Source organism: Hylobates moloch, unplaced genomic scaffold (genome assembly GCF_009828535.3).
Source record: "Hylobates moloch isolate HMO894 unplaced genomic scaffold, HMol_V3 SCAFFOLD_12, whole genome shotgun sequence".
Lineage (NCBI taxonomy): Eukaryota > Metazoa > Chordata > Mammalia > Primates > Hylobatidae > Hylobates > Hylobates moloch.
In genome coordinates, this window is record NW_026652287.1 from 88,008,307 (window position 1) to 88,017,950 (window position 9,644).

Genomic DNA, 9,644 nt, shown 5'->3' on the forward strand with positions numbered 1-9,644 from the left:
GAGGGAGGAAGAGGTATAACTTTCTATCACTTTTGAGTGGATATACATTATGCTCATGTATTTCTAAGAGCTCTCACGTTTAGCTTTTATTTTGCCAAAGTCTCAAGGAAAACAAAATTATCATCAAGCATGCCTAATTTAGATACTGAATGCCTGTCTGAAAGATGATCACCTAATTCTCCAACATCTTTCGAAGAATTGCTTCCTTGCACTGTCTTCCACCAATGGCCACCCACTGTCAAGTCCACTCCTTTTCCCTTGGTAAGTACAGTAAATATTTGTTATGTTTTACACAACAAACTGTATTTATCTATTTTCATATTATTTTATTTATATAAACATATAAACATATTTCCCTTGTTCAATTGACATATATTCCTATCTGTGAAAATAATTTGCATATTTTGAGTCGGGGAAAATGCGTCATAGTTTTCCCCATTAAAATAGATAGATTTTTTTTTTTTTCACTTAACAGCTTCTCACTCAGCAATAGGAATTTAAGAAATAAATTAAAACTATTAATTGAGGGTTAGATGTAAGTAACATAAGACATACCCAAGGTTTTAAAAATTTTCCTCCCAAACACCCCTTTTCAGGAAATGAGTGGAGGTTGGGTTCCAGAAAGTAATGAGAATGCAAGCAAAGAAATATGAGATTCGAGAAACAAGTGTTCCAACCCAGGAAGGGTGACAGGAATTCTCAAGATGATGTTGAAAAGGAAGTGCTAGAATAATTGTGGAGCAGGCCCGGCTAACATCTGGCCCAAATTAGAGCACTCTCCAAAACTGATGTCTTTAGGCTATGTTACTCATAAACTTATGTTTTTTGTCTCGGCCAGATTTTTGCTGGCCTTAGTTAACTTCATTTCTTCCTGACTGCAGACTCAAGGGGCTCTTTCACATTCTCTGATTCTCTGTTGTCCCAGGAATCAATGCCTAACCTCTGCCAGGGGTCATCTTGCCCCTTTTAGTAGGCCCTATGGCAGAAGCTTTGCCCTCAACTCTCATCTATACCATTGAAATCTGGAAACCCGACTGGGAAAGTTAAACCTAAGGGTCCCCTCTCTCCAGTCTCAGAGAATATCAAGGAAATGTGGCCAAGCACTAGGTTGGTGCAAGAATAGCCCACAAGGTGAATTCTTTCTAGAGTCCTAAACAGGACATTGGGAACAGCCACATGCCCAATGTAAGCTTCCTTTCTTAAATCACCTTTTCTTCTCTCTGAAACTATGCCTGGTAGGAAGTTGTCATACATGGAATCTTACACTTTCCTTTCTCATTATCTCTTTGCATTCTCCCATAGATCTAGAAAATGAACATTTCCTCTGCTTTTCTTATGTCATATTTTCCTTCTGCCATTGAAGAGCAGGAAACTTGTCCAGAGTCCTGCAGAAACTAAAGAAAAAAATACTTTTTTAATAAAGAAAAATAATAGCACATTTGGCTGCTTTTCTGTTGCGAGTAAAGTAGTAGCTCTGTACTATAGGGATCTCTGTGGATTGGCTTCTCCAAGACTTTGATATTTTAGTGGAGGAAATGAAGCAATTTGGATAATCTTTCTTGACTTGCTCTCTCAACTGTAGTCTTGCTTCTTGGCTACTTACTGCATACTTCTCATTTGCATATTAGTAGCTGAATCTAACTTCTCATATTTTTCTAGTAACAAGTTCTGATCTCCTTTCTGTTAAATGGATACCTCACAATGACTTGAACAAATAAAAAGAGAAAAACTCAGAAACTTTTCAGTTACTACCCCATATTATTGGTTTATATGAAGATTTTTCTTAATTAGCCTACAATAACATACACATATACACACACAGAAAGCACATATTTTGAGAAACTGTTACAGTTTTTTCTTGCTGCTGTCTGTGCCAAATAATTTTTTGTCTTTAATTTTTTTTGCCAGCAACCTTTAACCATTTTAAAGAAGATAAGAATAAGATTATGTGACAAGAAAATAAAAATTATAGGACAATTAAAAAATATTTTATTTTCTAGTTTTAAAAAATGTGATATATAAGAAGAAAACTATAACAGCTTGAGTAAAACAAATTCAGTGTATGTATAAGGGGGTGCTTGTCTGGCTGAATTGTGTAGGGATAAAGCTCTTTGGGCATCAGTTGGGTATGACACTGCTAGTTTGGCTGCCCACATTAATTTCAATTATAGTGTGAGGTTAGTGAATGATGTTATGTTGGCTAAGACTTTCAGGTTTAAGGATATATACTAATAATGACAGCTACTAATGAGTATGGGCTAGACATTTTATGTACATCTATAATTAATTTTTTAACTTTTTAAACATTTCTAGATAAGTAGGTATTATTATCCCCATTTTCTGAATGAAGAAATAAAGTCTCAATGAAGTTAAGCACAAATTTCCATGGTTAGTGCTGGGCCTGGGCTGGAATTTGAGCCTAATTTTCTTGGGTAGATTCCAAAGACTGTGTTCTTCCTTTTACATACTAGAAAGCCCTCCATGATCTCCTGGGAAGGTTTTCTTTTCTACTCTACAACACTCACAGCTTTACCACCCTTATATCTACATTTCTGAAAAGACTTCAAAATTCTGAAGGTAACTCAATAGAATATACTTAGCATAGTTTATGGATATTGACATAAGTAAAGTATCAAGGATTGTAACTTATGGGTACCTGTAAGAGTGAAGTATAGGTTAGATGGCATTGTGCAGGGTCAAGTTTCATGGGAGAGGATATTCTGGGCAGGAAGAAAAGTTTTTGAGATGGGGTCTCTGTCACCCATACTGGAGTGCAGTGGTGCGATCTTGGCTCACGGCAGCCTCTGCCTCCCAGGCTGAAGCAATCCTCCTGCCTCAGCCTCCTGAGTAGCTAAGAACTACAGATACATGCCACCACACCTGGCTAATTTTTAGTAGAGACAGGGTTTCACTGTGTTGCCCAGGCTGGTCTCAAACTTCTGGGCTTAAGCCGTCCACCCACCTCAGCCTCCCAAAGTGCTGGGATTACAGGTGTGAGCCACTGTACCTGGTCAATTTAAAGACTTTCAAGACTGATAAGCCTCAATGGTGCACACGTTTATACAGTTAGTAAGCAAAAAACAAACAAACAAACAAACAAACAAAAACAGTTGATGTCTTGATTGCTACTTTGGCAATAACTAGAATGTGGCTGCTTCCCCTTTATTTCTTCATTTAAGTATCTATTCATACAAGGCTGTGGCAGGTAGAAGAACTTGTACTGAAGGCTTGGGAGTCATGGAGGAAGGATCTCATTAACTAATACTTAAATAACTTAACATTAAGTAAAAGATACCTCTGTTTTAAAAAGTCTTTGTGCCTACTCCACCTCATAAAATGACTCAATGAGTTCCCCTGCATAGGTAATAGCCTGGCCCCTTAATATTTTCCAAACTCCATTTTCTCTTTTTCTCTCCTCATTCATCTCTTTTACTCACACCTCCTGTAGGAATGTGCCATTCACTCCACTGCATTTCAATTTCTTCTCTTTCTATCATGCAGAGCAATTAGAACAATTTAGCTTTCTTCAGACTCTTCTCAATTCAACACTCCACAAACAAGTTTTTGTATCCTATATCCCTTATGGATTTTGGACATATACATTTGTGGATTTGTATATATAAATCTCACAAGGGATTTAGCCATAAAAAGGGCATCAACCCTAGCAGTCTTCACACTCTTATTCTTAAAATTTTATTTTAAAAATTATTTCATTATTTTAAAAATATTTTTAACTGACACATAATTGTACATATTTTTACTTTATTTTTTTTAATTATTATTATACTTTAAGTTTTAGGGTACATGTGCACAATGTGCAGGTTTGTTACATATGTATCCATGTGCCATGTTGTTTTGCTGCACCCATTAACTCATCATTTAGCATTAGGTATATCTCCTAATGCTGTCCCTCCCCCATCCCCCCACCCCACAACAGTCCCCGGAGTGTGATGTTCCCCTTCCTGTGTCCATGAGTTCTCATTGTTCAATTCCCACCTATGAGTGAGAACATGTGGTGTTTGGTTTTTTGTCCTTGTGATAGTTTACTGAGAATGATGGTTTCCAGTTTCATCCATGTCCCTACAAAGGACATGAACTCATCATTTTTTATGGCTGCATAGTATTCCACTCTTAATCCAGTCTATCGTTGTTGGACATTTGGGTTGGTTCCAAGTCTTTGCTATTGTGAATAGTGCCACAATAAACATACATGTGCATGTGTCTTTATAGTGGCATGATTTATAGTCCTTTGGGTATATACCCAGTAATGGGATGGTTGGGTCAAATGGTATTTCTAGTTCTAGATCCCTGAAGAATCGCCACACTGACTTCCACGATGGTTGAACTAGTTTACAGTCCCACCAACAGTGTAAAAGTGTTCCTATTTCTCCACATCCTCTCCAGCACCTGTTGTTTCCTGACTTTTTAGTGATGGCCATTCTAACTGGTGTGAGATGGTATCTCATTGTGGTTTTGATTTGCATTTCTATGATGGCCATTCACAATTGCTTCAAAGAGAATAAAATACCTAGGAATCCAACTTACAAGGGATGTGAAGGACCTCTTCAAGGAGAACTACAAACCACTGCTCAATGAAATAAAAGAGGATACAAACAAATGGAAGAACATTCCATGCTCATGGGTTGGAAGAATCAATATCGTGAAAATGGCCATACTGCCCAAGGTAATTTATAGATTCAATGCCATCCCCATCAAGCTACCAACGACTTTCTTCACAGAATCGGAAAAAACTACTTTAAAGTTCAGATGGAACCAAAAAAGAGCCCGCATCGCCAAGTCAATCCTAAGCCAAAAGAACAAAGCTGGAGGCATCACGCTACCTGACTTCAAACTATACTACAAGGCTCAGTAACCAAAACAGCATGGTACTGCTACCACAACAGAGACATTGATCAATGGATCAGAACAGAGCCCTCAGAAATAATGCCACATATCTACAACTATCTGATCTTTGACAAACCTGACAAAAACAAGCAATGAGAAAAGGATTCCCTATTTAATAAATGGTGCTGGGAAAACTGACTAGCCATATGTAGAGAGCTGAAACTGGATCCCTTCCTTACACCTTATACAAAAATTAATTCAAGATGGATTAAAGACTTACATGTTAGACCTAAAAACATAAAAACCCTAGAAGAAAACCTAGGCAATACCATTCAGGACATAGGCATGGGCAAGGACTTCACGTCTAAAACACCAAAAGCAATGGCAACAAAAGCCAAAATTGACAAATGGGATCTAATTAAACTAAAGAACTTCTGTACAGCAAAGGAAACTACCATCAGAGTGAACAGGCAACCTACAGAATGGGAGAAAATTTTTGCAACCTACTCATCTGACAAAGGGCTAATATCCAGAATCTACAATGTACTCAAACAAATGTACAAGAAAAAACAAACAACCCCATCAAAAAGTGGGCGAAGGACACGAACAGACACTTCTCAAAAGAAGACATTTATGCAGCCAAAAAACACATGAAAAAATGCTCATCATCACTGGCCATCAGAGAATTGTACATATTTATGGGGTACATTATATGTATGATGTGTTGATACATATAATGCATAGTGATCAGATCAGGGTAATTAGCATATCCATCTCCGCAAACATTTGTCATTTCTTTGTGTTAGGAACATTCAATATCATCCTTCTAGCTATCTGAAACTATGTAACAGATATACTATACTCATCCTGCAGTGGTATAGAACTATAGAACCTATAGTTTTCATACTCTTGATCATGCATTACTACCAGCAAAAAAGTTTGGCATATAAATTTTATACATATAATATCAACTCATGTTTTAAATATGAGTTGATAAAATCAGAGAAATTCTGGACAACAACCACCCTTCCCCCACAACCCACACAAATGTAGTTGAATACTTTGGAAATATTTTGCATGCAGCCCTCAATTTGGATGTAGTAGGCAGAATAATAGTCCCCAAATATGTCCACATCCTAATCCCTATAACATGGATATACTTTACATGGTAAAAGAGACTTTGCAGATGTGATTGAGTTAAAATCTCGAAAAGGGAAATTATTCTGGATTACCTGAGTGGGCCAATCTAATCACAAAATGTCTTATAAGAGGGAGTCAGAGAACACGTGATGGCAGAGGTAGAGTTTGGAGTGATTCAGAGACATAACTCAAGCAATAAGCATTCCTTTAAATGCTGGAAAAGGCAAGGAAATGAATTTGTCTATAGAGTTTTCAGAAGAAATGCAGCCTTGCTAGCTCATTTTGAACTTCTGATCTCCAAAATTGTAAGATAACACATTTGTGTTTTTTCTCGCCACTAAACTTGTGATAATTTGTTACAACAGCAATGAGAAACTAATACAGAAGATATTCCATTTGCATTCAAAATCATAAAATTATGTAAAACTCTACCTAGTGAGTCAGTCTAGTCATGGTAAAGGATACTCCAATTATAGCATTGTTTAACGATTGTTGCAAAACAGATACTACAATTCATAGATTGCACTGATTGGCAAGATATTTGCAAAACAGAGGGAGAGAGATAAACCACAAAAATATTCAGGAGTCTGCCACTGCAGTGATGTTTCTGGAGTCCAGTGGTTTGGAGCCTATGAACATATCTCTTCAAAGGTGAAAGACACATTGCTGCACCTTTCACCACCCCCGCTAACAGAGGTTCAATGTTTGGTGGCCTTTATGGCTTTTGGAGACAGCATATACCTTATATAACCCATGGGGCTTCTGGTTTTGATAGGGACCAAAGCAAGAGATGGCTCTGCAGCAAGTTAAGTCTTCAATATACACTTCTTTGTCAACTGGGCCTCATGATCTAGCGAATCCAATAGTACACAGTGCAGTGTGGATCCTCTTGTGAGCACCAATAGGAGAATCTCAGGCCTCTAGAATTTTGAGGTAAACTCATGCCTTCTTCTGTGGATAACTATTCCTCTCCAGAAAATCAATCCTGGACTGATCCTGGCTCCTGGTAGAGACTATATGCCTAGTTGTGGGACATAAAGTGACCGTATGATGTGAGCTTTCCATGTTGTATTGGGTGTTTTTTGGCCCATTAGGACGTGAGGTTGGGCATGCACAGCAACACCCTATCATCAAATGGAAATTTTATGTAGGCTCAGGCTCCTTTGCCACTGACTCCAGCTGCATTGTCTTTTCTATCTCAATACACCCCTGTGACCTTATAGGGTGCTCCTTATGACCAGTTGACTGAAAAGGGAAAAACTCTGATGGTTCTGCACAATTTTGCTAGCACCAACCACAAGTGGATGGCTGTAGCATGACAGTCTCTCTCAGGCATGGCCCTGAGTGAAAGGGTAAATGGAAATCATCCCAGTTATGTCTTCATCCTAGACAGGACATTGAGTGGAAGACTTTATTGTCCATCTTATCTGGACAAAGTGATGACCAGAAGAATGAATCTACATTGATTTCTGGGCAATTGCTGATGGTTTGGTTTTTCAGTCAGGGATAAGAAGAACAGCATTGGAAGGTTGCTGGCAAGGTAATCTTATAGAAGATATAAATGAATGGACTTATACAATTTGGCAAATAGTGTAAAAATAATTGTGTCTCATGTGAATGCTCACCAAATGGCACCTACTATAGATGACACCTACTGTAGAAGAGTGTCAATAATTAGGTGAACGAAATGACGTGGTCTCCAAATGTTAAATTCCTCTTTCTCCAGCCACCGCAGTGCTTGCTCAAGGAACTCATCACAAAGTGGCTATGGTGAATAGAGGCTAAACGTGGGCTCGATAACTTAAACTTCATTTCACAAATATTGACCTGACTACTGTTTCTGTTAGTTTCTACCTATCAACTACAAACAAAACTACCATGTTCTTGATATGGTCATATCTATATCTATAATAAAGGATCTCAGTCTATCAGAAGATATTGGTTTTATAATTTTTTCACACTATGACTGGCCTAATAATTTTCTTTATGTTGTCTTTTTATATGTAGATATTTTTATTTTGATAAAATCTAAAGTAACTTTTTTTTTTCTTACAGCTATTCCTTTCTTTATCCAAGAACATTTGGCTACCCTCAGGTCACAAAAATATTTCTTTCTATATTACCTTATAGGAATTTTATAATTTTGGATTTTACTTTTAGGTGTATGATTCACCTCCAAGTAATTTGTGTGTATAGTGTAAGTTAGGGGTCAGAATTCATTATTTTTATATGAATTTCTAGTGGTAGGACCACTTGCTAAAAAAAATTTAGTTTCTCATTGGATTGCTATGGAGCCTTTATTGAAAACAAAACCAAACAAAAACCCTGAATAAATATCAGTCGATTACTGATCTATTTGTTGAACCTTATGCCAGGCGTACACTGACTCATTACTATAGTTGTAGAGTAAATCTTGAAATCAGATAGTATAAACCCTCCAACTTTAGTCATCTTTCTTATGACTGTGTTGGACATTCTGAGTTCTTCACATTTACATACATATTTTCAAATTAGATTGTCAATTTTGACAGAAAAAGCCTGCTGAAATTAAAATTGCGACTGATATCTGTCCTTGATGTTTTGTTGGTGAATGAGGAGTGCCCTATTTTTCCCAATACGAGCAACTATTTCATTACTAAATATTACAAGACTTTAACTGTTAAATTAAACTTCAGTGCTAATTCAGTACCTTCCTTATATTGTCATCCTTTTTGTCTGCTGAGGATGTCACTGACAGTGTTGCCTTCTGTGTGTGACCCAGGCTGAAAATATCAGTGTAATCCTAAAGTAATTCTTTATCTTCTGCTTCTTGCCAAAAATATCATAGTTTCCATGTAAACAAACACCAGGAAAAACAATACACAGAGGAAACTATAATAAATGTGCTAGAAACAAATGTTTATAAATACAGAAAAAGAAAACCTTGTTTCTGGCCAATCTAGTGCTCACCATGTGCTCATGATCATTGGCACTTGTCCATAAGTGAGTTAGGTTTTAATAAGCAGCTTCAGTTAGGGCACTTCAGAGTACAACCATGCCAGTAAAAGACTTCAGGACTCCCTGTGGTCAATTTGACATTGTTTAATCACAATATATTCTTTTATATTTACAAGGACTGTAAAGATGAACTCCTTTAACAATTCAGTCACAAGCCGTTTGAAACCCCTTATTAGGCACTCGGACCTTGATTTATCCAGCAAGGTGCTTCAGTAGCTGCTCACAGTTTTTTGTTTGTTTGTTTGCATCTTGAAGTTGATCTGTTTCCTAATGAATCATAGTGCTTTAAAATATAGTTTAAAAACTTGATCCAGACATATAATCTGCTTCACAAAACAATTCATAATTTATTACCAAAACTGTAGAAAGGCATCAAATTCTGAGAGTTGCTTAAAGAGCCCTTACAGAAGGGAAGTCTGTTTAAGTGAGTGGATATTTTGTGGGTTTTTTTAGCTGAACATAATCCACAGAGGACTTTGAAAATAAAACATACATGGAGCATGATCTAAGAGACCAAAAATAAATGAACTGAATGTAGAATTTTTATGGCTAAAAAATGTTTTCTGTTGCAGCTGCTGGTATATTCCATAGTCACTGTGTGGTAAAACTGGCTGTCTACGCATGGTTCCACCAAACCCATATTTAACCTGTGGCTACTCGGT